The sequence below is a fragment of the Myotis lucifugus genome, unplaced genomic scaffold (assembly GCF_000147115.1).
Source record: "Myotis lucifugus unplaced genomic scaffold, Myoluc2.0 scaffold_916, whole genome shotgun sequence".
In the NCBI taxonomy this organism is placed as follows: Eukaryota; Metazoa; Chordata; class Mammalia; order Chiroptera; family Vespertilionidae; genus Myotis; species Myotis lucifugus.
In genome coordinates, this window is record NW_005871964.1 from 26625 (window position 1) to 40884 (window position 14260).

Genomic DNA, 14260 nt, shown 5'->3' on the forward strand with positions numbered 1-14260 from the left:
CATAAAATTATTATTTTAAAATATATTTTATTGGTTTTTTTACAGAGAGGAAGGAAGAGGGATAGAGAGTTAGAAACATCAATGAGAGAGAAACATTGATCAGCTGCCTTCTGCACACCCCCTACTGGGGATGTGCCCGCAACCAAGGTACATGCCCTTGACCGGAATCGAACCTGGGATCCTTGAGTCCACAGGCCGTTGCTCTACCCACTGAGCCAAACCGGTTAGGGCCATAAAATTATTTTTGTTGCTACTTCATAACTGTAATTTTGCTACTGTTATGAATCGTAATGTAAATATCTGATGTGCAGGATGTCTTTTCATTGTTACAAATGGAACATAATGAAAGCATAGTGATTAATCACAAAAACAATATGCAATTATATACGTGTTTTCCAATGGTCTTAGGCGACCCCCGTGAAAGGGCCGTTCGACCCCCAAAGGGGCCGCGACCCACAGGTTGAGAACCGCTGCTCTAGCACCTCTAACCTTCCAACCTCTTAAGTCATCTACTTATTTACCGTGTTTGCTCTTTGTTGTCTGTCTCTCCTGGGCCACAGACTATCAGCTGTACAGAGACGGTGGGGACTCGGCTTCATTCGGGCTCTGTGCCCAGCACCTGGGACAGTTCCCTGCACAGTGAGTGCTGTACACCTGTCCCCCGGATGAAATAAACCCCTGAGGAAATTCTGCTCCCGCCGGCAGAATGACAGGGACCTTTACTTCCTCATTACTTTTACTTGCTGCTGGCATTCCTAAAATGACAGTCATTACCTTGTCATCAGGAAGGGTGAGAGGGCCACCCACGCTACTTTTAAAACATGATTTTCTTTTCAAAGTAACACCATTGGAATGACACAAGGTGGAAACAGTCACCCTGACCGACACCTTCCTTCTCTCCTCCCCTTCCAGATGTATTCCAGGTAATACTCTGGTGTGAATTCTCCCAAACACTTGCGCTGTTATTTACATCAGGGGTCAGCCGATGACAGCCTGCAGGTCATACCTGGCCCTCGGCCTGTGTTTGTAAATAAAGTTTTATTGGCACACAGCCAAGGTCATTCATTTGTCTATGATCATCTATGGCTGCTTTCACACTACAAGGGTAAGTTGAGGAGTTATGATAGAGACCATATGATTTCCAGTTCAAAGCTAAAAATATTTACTATTTGAAGACTTCACAGAAAAAGTTTACCAGCCTCTGGATTTATATACACTAAGTCCTCCCTTAATGTAGTCGGTAAGTGAAACAATGTATGAGAAAACCAACTTTACCAGAGGCTCATGGGTAGAAGCAAGAGTTAAGTTTATGGCATCAGCCCTAGCCGGTTTGGCTCAGTGGATAGAGCGTCGGCCTGGGGACTGAAGGGTCCCGGGTTCGATTCCAGTCAAGGGCACATGCCCGGGTTGTGGGCTCGATCCCCAGTAGGGAGCATGCAGGAGGCAGCCAATCAATGATTCTCTCTCATCATCTCTCTCTCCCTCTCCCTTCCTCTCTGAAATCAATAAAAATATATTTTAAAAAAAGTTTATGGCATCACATCGGCGTTATCATGCTCCGACATCGAACAAAACAGTGCTATTCAAGGACCTGCTGAAATAAATAACTGAAAAAATATTCCTGATGATTTCATGTGATGAGTAAATAGGCTAATACTCGATATGCTGAGCTATTGAACTGTGACTTTTCTTACTAAGCAATGTATCCTGGGGAACTTTCCACGCCCCTAGATTTAAATGCACCCTAACCTTTTTCACGCCTGCGTAGTATTCCGCAGCCCCAGTCTGCAGTTAACTGACCCGTCTCCTAGTGACTGAGCTTTCCATTCGTCACCTTTAGTGGCAGCCCAGTGACCTTCTTCCCGCTTCCTCGTGTACACACAGGGAGATGGCTGGGCCCAAGAGTGTAACGCAGTAAAGGTTTTAAATAGATATCGCCAAACGCCACCCACAACAATACTAGTTTCCTTTTTAGGAAAAAAGAAAGAGAGAGCAGGTATTTATGACATGGCTGTTCTGTGGAAGGCTCCACGCCTCGAGGAGGTGCGCCCATCACTATCTGACCCCGGGACGCACCCTGGACTGTCTCGCCCCCGGGCTGGCCATTCCCTTCCCCACCCTTCTCCGCCCTGCTCCACAAGGACCCAACACCTTAGAGAATGGAACAGAATTTTTGTGGCATTAACTACGCACTTACTCTGTGTCCCAGCAACCCCATCTCCCGCTAGGAACCCCCAGGAGAGGCTGCCCCAGGTAATAGGACAGGTCTGAAGGTGCCCGGGGCAGCATGGGGTGGGGGTGGGGTCTGTTCCTTGGGGAGAGGGTGAGTCAGAGGGAGTGGATTCCTCATGGTGTCCTGGAAACAAGAGATGGGCTACATATGGGAACATGGAGAGATCCTAACAACCTAATGTTGAGGGGGAAAGTAAGAAACAAAACCAGCCCTATAGCACCACTCTAAAGATATAATTTATGCCCTGGCCGGCTTGGCTCAGTGGATAGAGTGTCAGCCTGCCGACTGAGGGGTCCCAGGTTCGATTCTGGCCAAGGGCACATGCCTGGGTTGCTGGCTCGGTCCCCAGTGGGGGGTGTGCAGGAGGCAGCCGATCAATGATTCTCTCTCATCATTGGTGTTTCTATCTCTCTACCCCTCTCCCTTCCTCTCTGAAATCAATAAAGAAATATATATTTTTTAAAAAGATATAATTTATATCTTCCGTATGGATTGAGAAGGTAGAGTTCTACTCAGCAACCCTGGCTGGTCTGCAGGCCTTTGTCCCTACCCAACGGTGCACGGATGCGGAACCTGTCCAAGGCTCGGGGCAGGAAACAGGAATAAGCCAGAGAATTAAAGGGCAAGGAGGGGGAGGGGGAGGGAAAATAGGGTGTGGACAAGTGACAGAGAGACAACAGCTGAAAATATGCTACAACTCTAGGGGCCTAACTCCATGTCCTGCAAGAGGATCCATCTTAGGTCGTCTCTTCTTGGAGGTCTTCCCCGCCCGCCACTCCCTCCGCAGCCGGAAGCTGTCACTCCCTCGGCTCCGTTCCCACGGATGCCTTCGCTGCCACCATGAAAGTACAAGGTCACTAAGTGGAGACTCTGTCCGCGACTGTCTTCCCAACCAGAGCAGGAGCATTTGGGGGTGCGAAACCGAGTGTGTGCCTTAGTTTTCCTAATCTGTAGACGGGGGTGATGATTGAAGTATCTACCATATAGAGTTCTTTTTTTAATCTATTTTTTTTATTGATTTCAGAGAGGAAGGGAGAGGGAGAGAGAGAGAGAAACATCAATGATGAGAAAGAATCATGGATTGGCTGCCTCCTGCATGCCCGCTACTAGGAATTGAGCCCGTAACCCGGGCATATGCCCTTGACCGGAATCAAACTCCGGACCCTTCAGTCCGCAGGCTGACGCTCTATCCACTGAGCCGATCCGGCCGCGGCTCATGTATTCTTTTTTGAGATTGGCCTCAGGACATTGGGAAAGGCCTTCCCCCAGTGCCTCCTCCTACAGGAAGCCTTCCGTGATTTCTAGCAGGGAGCTCTGCTGGCCCCTGTGGCCCCTCCACTATAGCCTCTCTCCCAGGTGGGGCACTGCCTGCTCACCTGTGGGTCTCCCCGGCTGTTCTGAGATCTCCTCGAGGGTAGGGACCAGGGTCGGTTCCCCTCCGGTTCCTTAGAGCCCAGCATGGCGGCCGGTGTGCCTCGGGCCTCCAGAACCGTCTGCTCACCTGAACGGAGCGCGGGCAGGGAGGGCAGATAAGGCAGGTGTATAATTAACGAATATATGGCAGGCCCCAGGTGATAAGAGCCTGGTGACAGGGGAGAGACCGTGGACACCGAGAGTCCCCATCTGGTTTCAGCCTGCCTCCTGCCTCTTCTCCCCTCGGCCACTCCCTGCAGGCTCCCTGCATCCAGTCCCCTGGTAGGACCTGCCCCCGAGCCGCCACCTGGGCCCAGGCAGGGCCCTCTCCTTGACAGTCCTTCCTGCCCCTCCCATTGGCATCGAGCCAGGTGAGACCCATGTGCCCAGGCCGTGCCCCCGCCCGGCCCGCGGGCCTGCCTCCTGCGCCTGCTGGTTCTTACCTTGTGACGGATCCCGTCAGTGTCTGATAAAACCCGCAGAGTCCTCAGAATCGTTTTTTAAAAATATATTTTATTGCCCTGACCGGTTTGGCTCAGCGGATAGAGCGTCGGCCCTGCGGACTGAAGGGTCCCAGGTTCGATTCCCGGTCAAGGGCATGTACCTTGGTTGCGGGCACATCCCCAGTAGGGGGTGTGCAGGAGGCAGCTGATCGATGTTTCTAACTCTCTATCCCTCTCCCTTCCTCTCTGTAAAAAATCAATAAAATATAATATATAGATAGATAGATAGATATTATTGATTGATTTGGGAGAGGGAGGGAGAGCTAGAAACACCAATGAGGAGAGAGAATCATGGATCAGCTCTCTCCTGCACACCCCCCACTGGGGATCCAGCCGCGTCCTGGGCATGTGCCCTGACCGGGAATCAAACTGTGACCTCCTGGTTTGTAGGTCGATGCTCAACCACTGAGCCACGCCAGCAGGGCCTCAGAATAGTTTTTTAAGTATGTTGTTATTGATTTTAGGGAGAAAGAAAGGGAGAGGGGGGAGAGAGAGAGAGAGAGAGAGAGAGAGAGAGAGAGAGAGAGAGAGAGAAAGAAACATTTATGTGAGAGTGGATCATCAATCAGCTTCCTCCTGCACACCCCCTACCAGGGATAGAGCTGAAACCCGGGCATGTGTCCTGACCAGCAACCTTTCAATACACAAGACGAAGCCCAACCAACTGAGCCACATCAGCCACGGCTATGGTTCCCTTTTTGAGGTAAAATTTATAAGCAGTGAAATGCACAGTTCTGCCCTGGCCCGTTTGGCTCAGTGGATAGAGTGTCGGCCTGCAGACTGAAGGGGTCCTGGGTTCGATTCCTGTCAAGGGCACATGCCTAGGTTGTGGGCTGGATCCCCATTAGGGGGCGTGCAGGAGGCAGCCAATCAACGATTCTCTCTCACCATTGATGTTTCTATCTCTCTCTCCCTCTCCCTTCCTCTCTGAAATCAATAAAAATATATTTTAAAAAAAGACATGCACAGTTCCTAAGTATACCATTCAATGTGTCTTAACAAATATGTACCCAACTATTTAAAAAAAAATAGAGCATTTCCATATCCCAGGATGTTATGCTCAATCCCAACCTCTACCCACCGCCTGACCCCGCCCCAGACAGCTTCCGTGCTGGTTTTGTTTTTAAATATATTTTATTGATTTTTTGCAGAGAGGAAGGGAGAGGGATAGAGAGTTAGAAACATCAATGAGAGAGAAACATCGATCAGCTGCCTCCTGCACACCCCCTACTGGGGATGTGCCTGCAACCAAGGTACATGCCCTTGACCGGAATCGAACCTGGGACCCTTCAGTCTGCAGGCTGACGCTCTATCCACTGAGCCACACCAGTTAGGGTTCCGTGCTGGTTTTTATCACTGTTGGTTAGTTTGGTCTGTTCTGGGGCTTTTCACACACAGAATCCTCGAGTAGGTGATCCTTTGTACCTGGTTTCCTTCGTTCCCATCATGCTTTTGATTTCCAGCCCCGTTGTTATCGGAACCAGGATCTTTGTTGCCTTCTATTGTCCGTGGTACCCCATTGTGCGGACGGACCCATTTGTTCACCCATTCTCCCGCGGAGGGACGCCTGGCGTGTTTCCAGGTTGGGGCTATTGTGAATAGAGCTGCTATCAGCATTCCTGCACCAGTCTTTTGTGGGCACCTGTTTTTATTTCTCTTGAGAAAATACCGGAGTGAAATTTCTTAGTCATGGAATAGGAGGTTTCATGTATTAAAAAAAAAAAAAAGAAAAAGAAAAATGCCATACCTTTCCCAAGGTAGCTGCTTTAGGTTTCCATGGCGACTTTAACAACTTCCCACCGTCTTTTTTTTTTTTAAATATATTTTATTGATTTTTTTACAGAGAGGAAGAGAGAGAGATAGAGAGTTAGAAACATCGATGAGAGAGAATCATCGATCAGCTGCCTCCTGCACATCTCCTACTGGGGATGTGCCCGCAACCCAGGTACATGCCCTTGACCGGAATCGAACCTGGGACCTTTCAGTCCGCAGACCGACGCTCTATCCACTGAGCCAAACCGGTTTCGGCAACTTGCCACCGTCTTAATGGCTTCACAGAGCACAGATTTATCTTTGTGTCATTCTGGAGGTCAGGTGCCTGAAGTGGGTGTTGCAGGGCTGGAGCCAAGGTGAGAGCAGGATTTCCAATCCCTTTGCAGCTTCTCAAGGCTGCCTGCATTCCTTGGCTTGTGGCCTCATCGCTCCAGCCTCTACTTCCATCATCACATCTCCTCTGAAACGGACCCTTCTGCCTTCCTCGTGTACAGGCCTTTGTGTGACATTTAGGACCCACCAGATAGTTCAGAATAATCTCCCCAACTCAAGATTCTTTTTGCAACCATCTGACATGGGTCAGTGGTTAAGTGTCGACCTATGAACCAGGAGGTCACCGTTCGATTCCCAGTCAGGCAGGGCACATGCCCGAGTTGCGGGCTCCACCCCCAGGGTGGGGTGTGCAGGAGGCAGCCGATCAGTGATTCTGTCTCATCGTTGATGTTCCTATACCTCTCTCCCTCTCCCTTCCTCTGTCCGTCATCAATAAAAACATTTAAAAATACAAGATTCTTTATTTAAAATACGTTTTTATTGTGTGTGTGTTTTTTTTTTTTTGAGAGAGAGGAAGGGAGAGGGAGAGAGAGAAACGTGGATGTGAGAGTGAAACATCAACCAGCTGCCTCCTGCATGCCCCCTACTGGGGATCGAGCCCCAAATCCGGAAGTGTGCCCTGACCGGGAATGGAACCTGTGACCACTTGGTGCACACGGGACAATGCTCAAGCAACTGAGCCACACCGGCCAGGGTGCCCACTCAAGATTCTTAATTTAGCCCTGGCTGGGGAGTTCAGGTGGTTGGAGCAGCATCCCACACACCAAAAGGAGGCAACCGATCAACGTTTCTCTCTCTCTCCCTCTCTCCCTCTCTCTGAAATCAATTTTTTAAATATTTTATTTTATTTTTTATTTTTTTATTTTCAATCCTCACCCAAGGATATTTTTTCATTGATTTTCAGAGAGAGTGGAAGAGAGAGAGAGAGAGAGAGAGAGAGAGAGAGAGAGAGGGAAATATTGATGTGAGATAAACACATCTATTGGTTGCCTCCTGCACACGCACCGACCAGGGCCCGGGCCAGGGAGAAGCCTGCCACTGAGGCACGTGCCCTTGACCGGAACCAAACCCGGGACCCTTTGGTCCACAGGCCAACGCTCTATCCACTGAGACAAACTGGCCAGGGCTGAAATAAATTTTTTTGTAAATATATTTTATTGAATTTTTTTACAGAGAGGAAGGGAGAGGGATAGAGAGTTAGAAACATTGATCAGCTGCCTCCTGCACACCCCCTACTGGGGATGTGCCTGCAACCAAGGTACATGCCCTTGATCAGAACTGAACCTGGGACCCTTCAGTCCGCAGGCCGGCGCTCTATCCACTGAGCCAAACTGGCCAGGGCTGAAATCAATTTTTTAAAAAAGATTCCCACTTGAATCACATCTGCAAATTCCCTTTTGCCAAGTGAGGTGACACTCACAGGTCCTGGGGGTGGGGATGTGGGCCTCTTGGGGGGGTATCGCTCTGCCTGCCTTTCCCATCCCCGCCAGCCGCTCCGGTGGCTCCCCATCCTGGCCAGCGTGTAACATCGTCCGTCCGTCAGTCCCTTTCACATCAGCCGTCGGGGCAGGGCCTGGCATCGCCCGTCGGTTCAATTGGCCCTGCCCTGGTGACTAACGGCATTGTTATGCGCTTCCTGGCCGGTTGCATCCGCTCCTTTGAGAAGCGTCTGCTCAGGTCTTTGGTCCGTGTTTGAATTGGGCTGTTTGTCTTTTCATTGCTGAGTTCCAGGAAGGATGCCTGTCCTTTCTATTTGTCTAATTCAATTCACGCTCCCGTCCTCCGAGTAGAAGAGTCCCCCCACACCCTCTTTTGTTATTGTTCTCTCTCTCTCTCTCTCTCTCTCTCTCTCTCTCTCTCTCTCTCTCTCGTCTCTCATCTCCCCCCTCCCCTGCCACCTCAGCAGTCCCGGAGGCTTTGCAGACTGAAGGGTCCCGGGTTCCATTCCGGTCAAGGGCACATGCCTGGTTTGTGGGCTTGATCCCCAGTAGGGGGTGTGCAGGAGGCAGCTGATCAGTGGATTCTCTCTCATCATTGATGTTTCTATGTCTCTCTCCCTCTCCCTTCCTCTGTGAAATGAATATATATATATTAAAAACACACAGTAAATTTGTACACTTCCTGGGAAGTAGGCTTAGTTTTAGGACCAAACTGCCCAATATGGGAGCCACTAGTCACATAAGTACATTTAAGTTTAAATAAATTAAAATGAAATAAGATTGTCCGGCCAGTGTGCCTCAGTGATTGAGCATTGGCCCATGAACCAGAGGTCGCAGGTTCGATTCCCGGTCAGGGCACATGCCCAGGGTTGCCGGCTCGATCCCCAGGAAGGGGGCGTGTGGGAGGCAGCCAATTGATGTTTCTATCTTTCTATCCCTCTCTCTTCCTCTCTCTCTAAAATCAATAAAAACTTTAAAAAAGAAAGAAAGAATGAAATGAGATTAAAAATTCATCGGTCCGGCTGGCCACATTTCAAACTCAATAGCCACATGAGGTTGGTGGCTCCCAGGTCAGCAGCACAGAGAGGCAACGTTTCCAACATCGCAGGACGTTCTAGAACTATCTACAGCAGGGGTCCTCAAACTTTTTAAACAGGGGGCCAGTTCACTGTCCCTCAGACCGTTGGAGGGCCGGACTATAGTTTAAAAAAAAAACACTATGAACAAATTCCTATGCACACTGCACATATCTTATTTTGAAGTAAAAAAACAAAACGGGAACAAATACAATATTTGTATTTGCATGTGGCCCGCGGGCCGTAGTTTGAGAACCCCTGATCTACAGGGAAACCAGCTTGTCCCTTGCGGTAGGACAGCCTTTCGACGGTCACACGGGTGTGTTACTGTGCCAGATCACTGGGGGCGAGGAAAGGAAGGAATCAAGGAGAGACGAGAATGAGAAAAAACCATGAACCGCAGTAATAACGATCTGGCGCCGAGTAAGTACTCATTACATTAAACAAATCCTCGCATAACTACCATCTAAGGGGTTTCGATGACATCTGACATGTGTTTATTCCCAGAGAAATTGTGGGAGCGACAGAGAACACTCCAGCCAAGCCCTTGCTTCTCCAAACAGCAGAGGGATTAACTCTTTAAACTCCACGCCCGTCGTGGGGCCAGCCAGCCTGGAAGGAGAGCTCTCCCAGGAGTGCCGGTGCTTATGCCAAAGTGGGGCTCAGGCCCTTCCCTGCCCAACCTGCTCCCACGCCTGTGTCCTCCCTCTTGGTGAGAGACCTCTTAGGAGGGCCAGGTACCTCAATCAGATAACAGGGGCGCCGTGGTCCCGGCATCTCTGTTCCTGGCCCATCCCCCCAGAGGGGCCTCCTGCCCCCCCACCCTGGCCTCTGCCCCAAGCCCTGCTCCCCATCCCATGGCCCCAACTTCAATTCAGGCCTCGTCCTCTCCCCGCTGGGTCCTTATCCCAGCCTCCTCCCAAGCGTCCAGGTTCTCCCCTCTGGCCTGTTCCCCGTGTGGCCCCACAGGGTCCTTCTAATACTCAGAGATGACCCTCCCCTCCCCTGCTCACAGCCCTCTCCATGCTTCCAGGACAGTATCCCAGCCTTTCAATCTGGCATTGGAAGCACTCTCTTTCATCTCTGCATAAGCGCAGCTCCCTTTACCCAGAATTCCCTCCCTTGTCTCTGCCTGGCGAACTCCTACTCATCCTTCAACACCCACCGCAAATATCCCCTCTTCCAGAAAGACTTCTCTGACGCCCTCAGACAGACCGGTACACACCCTCTGAGCCCCTGCAGGACCCTGTGACACTGTGGTCACCTCTCAGTCTCTTTCAATTGTGCGTTTCTGACCACCTAGCAGTCTTCTTGTGGGTGTGACCTCACCTCCCAGAGGGAAAAGTGTTCCTCATCTTTTTTTTTTTTTTTAAACATAAACATGTCATTTTATTGCAACTACTTTTGTTTGTTTGTTTGTTTTGTTCATCCTCACCCGAGAATATTTTTCCATTGCTTTTTAGGGAGAATGGAAGAGAGAGGGAAAGACAAAGAGAAACATCGATGTGAGAGAAACACATCGACTGGCTGCCTCCAGCACACGCCCAACCAGGGTGGAGCCTGCAACCGAGGTACGTGCCCTTGACCGGAATCGAACCCGTTGGTCCACAGGCCGACGCTCTATCCACTGAGCCAACCCAGCCAGGGCTGTTACTCGTCTTAGCTGCCACAACCTCTGGGACAGGGCCTGGCACGTGGCACGTGCTCAGTAAATGCGGGAGGAAGGATAAGTAATCGTTAACCTCTAAGCCAGTGGTTCTCAACCTTCTCGCCCTTTAAATACAGTTCCTCATGTTGTGACCCAACCACAAAATTATTTCCGTTGCTACTTCATCACTGTAATGTTGCTACTGTTATGAATCGTCATGTAAATATCTGATCTGCAGGATGGTCTTAGGCGACCCCTGTGAAAGGGTCGTTCGACCGCCAAAGGGGTCGCGACCCACAGGTTGAGAACCGCTGCTCTAAGGGAACCTGTTTGCAGAGGAGACGCCAGGAAGACAGTGCCTGGAGCGAGCTGACAAAGCTGATATGATCAGGAGCGAGAGTTCCTGGCATCTTGGGCTCCCTGATGTCTTCACGGAGCAGGACACGCGTCACTTCCATGGTGTTCCTGCCCAGAGCGCTTCACCTCCATCCAAACATCAAACCCACCCACACCCGAGGCCATTCTACAAAATAAGCCGCCAGTACGCCTCTGTGTTGCCAAAGTGGAAACAGTTCTGGAGGCCGGAGCCCGAGACCAGGGCGTCAGCAGGGCCCTGCTCCCCCAGGCCTGTAGGAGAGAACCCTCCTCGCCTCTTCCTCGCCTCTGACGGTGCCTGGCAATCTCTGCCGTATCGTGACTTACAGCTACATCACCCCGCGCCTGCCTTTGTGGTCACTAAAAGTACTCTCTTTCATCTCTGCATAAGCACAGCTCCCTTTACCCAGAATTCCCTCCCTTGTCTCTACCTGGCGAACTCCTACTCATCCTTCAACACCCACCGCAATTATCCCCTCTTCCAGAAAGACTTCTCTGACTCCCTCAGACAGACCAGTACATACCCTCTGAGGTATGTGGCGTGGTCCCTCTGCCTCTCTGTATCTTTATTTGTTTTTATCTCTGTACTAGAGGTCCGATGCACGAAAATTCGTGCAAGAGAAGGACTTCCTTCCCCCGGCTCCCGGCACTGGCTTCCCTCTGGCCACGGTTTTGTCAGGAAGGACGTCCGGAATGACGTCCGGAAGATGCCTGGTCTAATTAGCATATTACCCTTTTATTATTATAGATCTTTATTTTTTTAAAAAAACAATCTTTTTTTGTTGTTATTGTTAATCCTCACCTGAGGATATTTTTCTATTTTCTTTTTTTTTTTTTTTTTAAGACAGAGTGGAAGGGAGGGAGAGAAACATCAGTCAACAGGCCGACACTCTATCCACTGAGCCAAACTGGCTAGGGCTTTCTCTGTATCTTTACATTTTTATTTTACTTATTGATTTGAGAGAGAGAGAGAGAGAGAGAGAGAGAGAGAGAGAGACATACATTGACTTGCTATTCCACTTATTTATGCCTTCCTTGGTTGCTTCTTGTATGTGCCCTGACCAGGGATCGAACCTGCAACCTTGGTGTATGGGGATGATGCACTAACCAACGGAGCTACCCGGCCAGGGCTGCATCCCCGTGTCTTCACATGGGGTTCTTGTGAGGCCATGTTGAATGAGGGGCCCATCCCGCTGGTATGAGCTCAGCTGAACTAATCCCTTCGGCAATGACCCTATTCCCAAGTCAGGTCACGTTCTGAGCTCCTGGGGCTAGGACTTGAACGTACGGTCACACACGCTAAGAAGCCCAGGCCAGCCCTAGCTGGTTTGGCTCAGTGGATAGAGCGTCAGCCTGCGGACTGAAGGGTCCCAGGTTCGATTCCGGCCAAGGGCACATGCCTGGGTTGCAGGCTCGATCCCCAGTAGGGGGCGTGCAGGAGGCAGCCCATCAATGATTCTCTCTCATCATTGGATGTTTCTATCCTCTCCCCCTCTCCCTTCCTCTCTAAAATCAATAAAATATAATAATAATAATAATTTTTAAAAAAAGAAGCCCAGGGCAGAGAAGGGGCCAGGAAGGGGTGGGGCGGGCAGCTGCTCCCTGGGACCGGATCAGATCGGGCGCCTGGGAGGGTGTGTCTGTGGAGGGCACACTTGAGCCGTAGCCCGAAGGAGCGGTGTTGACACTGCTCTCTCTGAGAAACAAACGTGAATTTCATCACCTGGCATGCATGGCATTTCCCTTGGCATCTCGGAGGTGCTTAATCTGTTCCCCGCCCTGCTCATTTCCTGGTTTGAAACCCGTGCGGTTAGGAGGGAGTCGAGTCCTGAGGTGTGGCACCTGGTTCTCGTAAGAATCTCAGACTTTTCCCACCGTCAGTGTCGATTTCACGCCGTCAGCCAGCGGCTCTGAGAAGCCCCAACAGCTGTGAGGCTGAGAAGCCGGCAGACCCGCTCCCAGCCAGAGGTTGGGGGCCTCTGGTGGGTGCCAGCTGCCGTGCCAGGCCACCAACCGTCACAGCCAACACCCTGGCCAGCATTATTGACAGTAACATGCCCACAAAAGCGGGGCTCCCGAGAGAGACAGGCCTAGACTCTGGATGTCACCAGGAAGCTTTAAGGAATTAAGATTGATTTCGGCCCGGCCGGCGTGGCTCGGTGGTTGAGCGTCGACCTATGAACCGGGAGGTCACGGTTCGATTCCCGGTCTGGGCACATGCCCGGGTTGCGGGCTCCATCCCAGTGTGGGGCGTGCAGGAGGCAGCCAATCGGTGATTCTCTCTCATCACTGATGTTTCTATCTCTCTCTCCCTCTCCCTTCTTCTCTGAATTCAATAAAATAAGAAATAAAATAAAAAGATGCCGAACCGGTTTGGCTCAGTGGATAGAGCATCAGCCTGAGAACTCAAGGGTCCCAGGTTCGATTCCGGTCAAGGGCATGTACCTTGGTTGCGGGCACATCCCCAGTAGGAGGTGTGCAGGAGGCAGCTGATCGATGTTTCTCTCTCATCGATGTTTCTAGCTCTCTATCCCTCTCCCTTCCTCTCTGTAAAAAAATCAATAAAATATATTTAAAAAATAAAATAAAAAGATTGACTTTGAAGCCCATAAGAGCCCCTTGGAGAAATGGCCTGGGAGCTGGTCCATTCCCATGGCTCAGGGCAGTCTCCCCGGCGCCACTGACGCAGAATAAGCCACACAGACTCTCTCCGACATCACCGGCGTACGAACACCACACGACTCATTCACTGAGACTGCAGATAAAGAGGATCGTCACATCGTCCCCGCTTGCGTTCATTCCAGCAGAAGAAACGGTGAACCTTACGTCTAAGCTCTCCTCGGCTCTCCCTGGCCCATGTGGCTCAGCTGGTTGAGTGCGATTCCCGGTCAGGCCAGACGTCCAGGCTGTGCACGCGATCCCCAGTCGGGCAACCGATCAATGCTTCTCTCTCTCCCTTCCTTTCTCTCTAAAAATGGACAAAAACATATTTTTAAAAATAAAATAAAAAATCTTCTCTAGCTCTAACCGGTGTGGCTCCGTGGATAGAGCGTCGGCCTGCGGACTGAAAGGTCCCAGGTTCGATTCCGGTCAAGGGCACGTACCTTGGTTGCGGCCACATCCCCAGTGGGGGGTGTGCAGGAGGCAGCTGATCGATGTTTCTCTCTCATCGATGTTTCTAACTCTCTATCCCTCTCCCTTCCTCTCTGTAAAAAATCAATAAAATATATATTTTTTAAAAATCTTCTCTACTGACAGCCTTACAAACTCCGACACTAGCTTGTCACTTGCTCTGATCATGAACCGTTGTTCATGTTCACACCTCAGTCGGATTCCCTCCCCCCCCCCCTCCTCTGCCCCACCCCCTGTTGTCTGTGTCCATTGAATGTCGCTGTCCCTCCGGGATGGGCAGGGCCCTTTCATGTCCAGTGTGATGCTATCAGGAGTGTCTGTATCTCAGTGCCTAG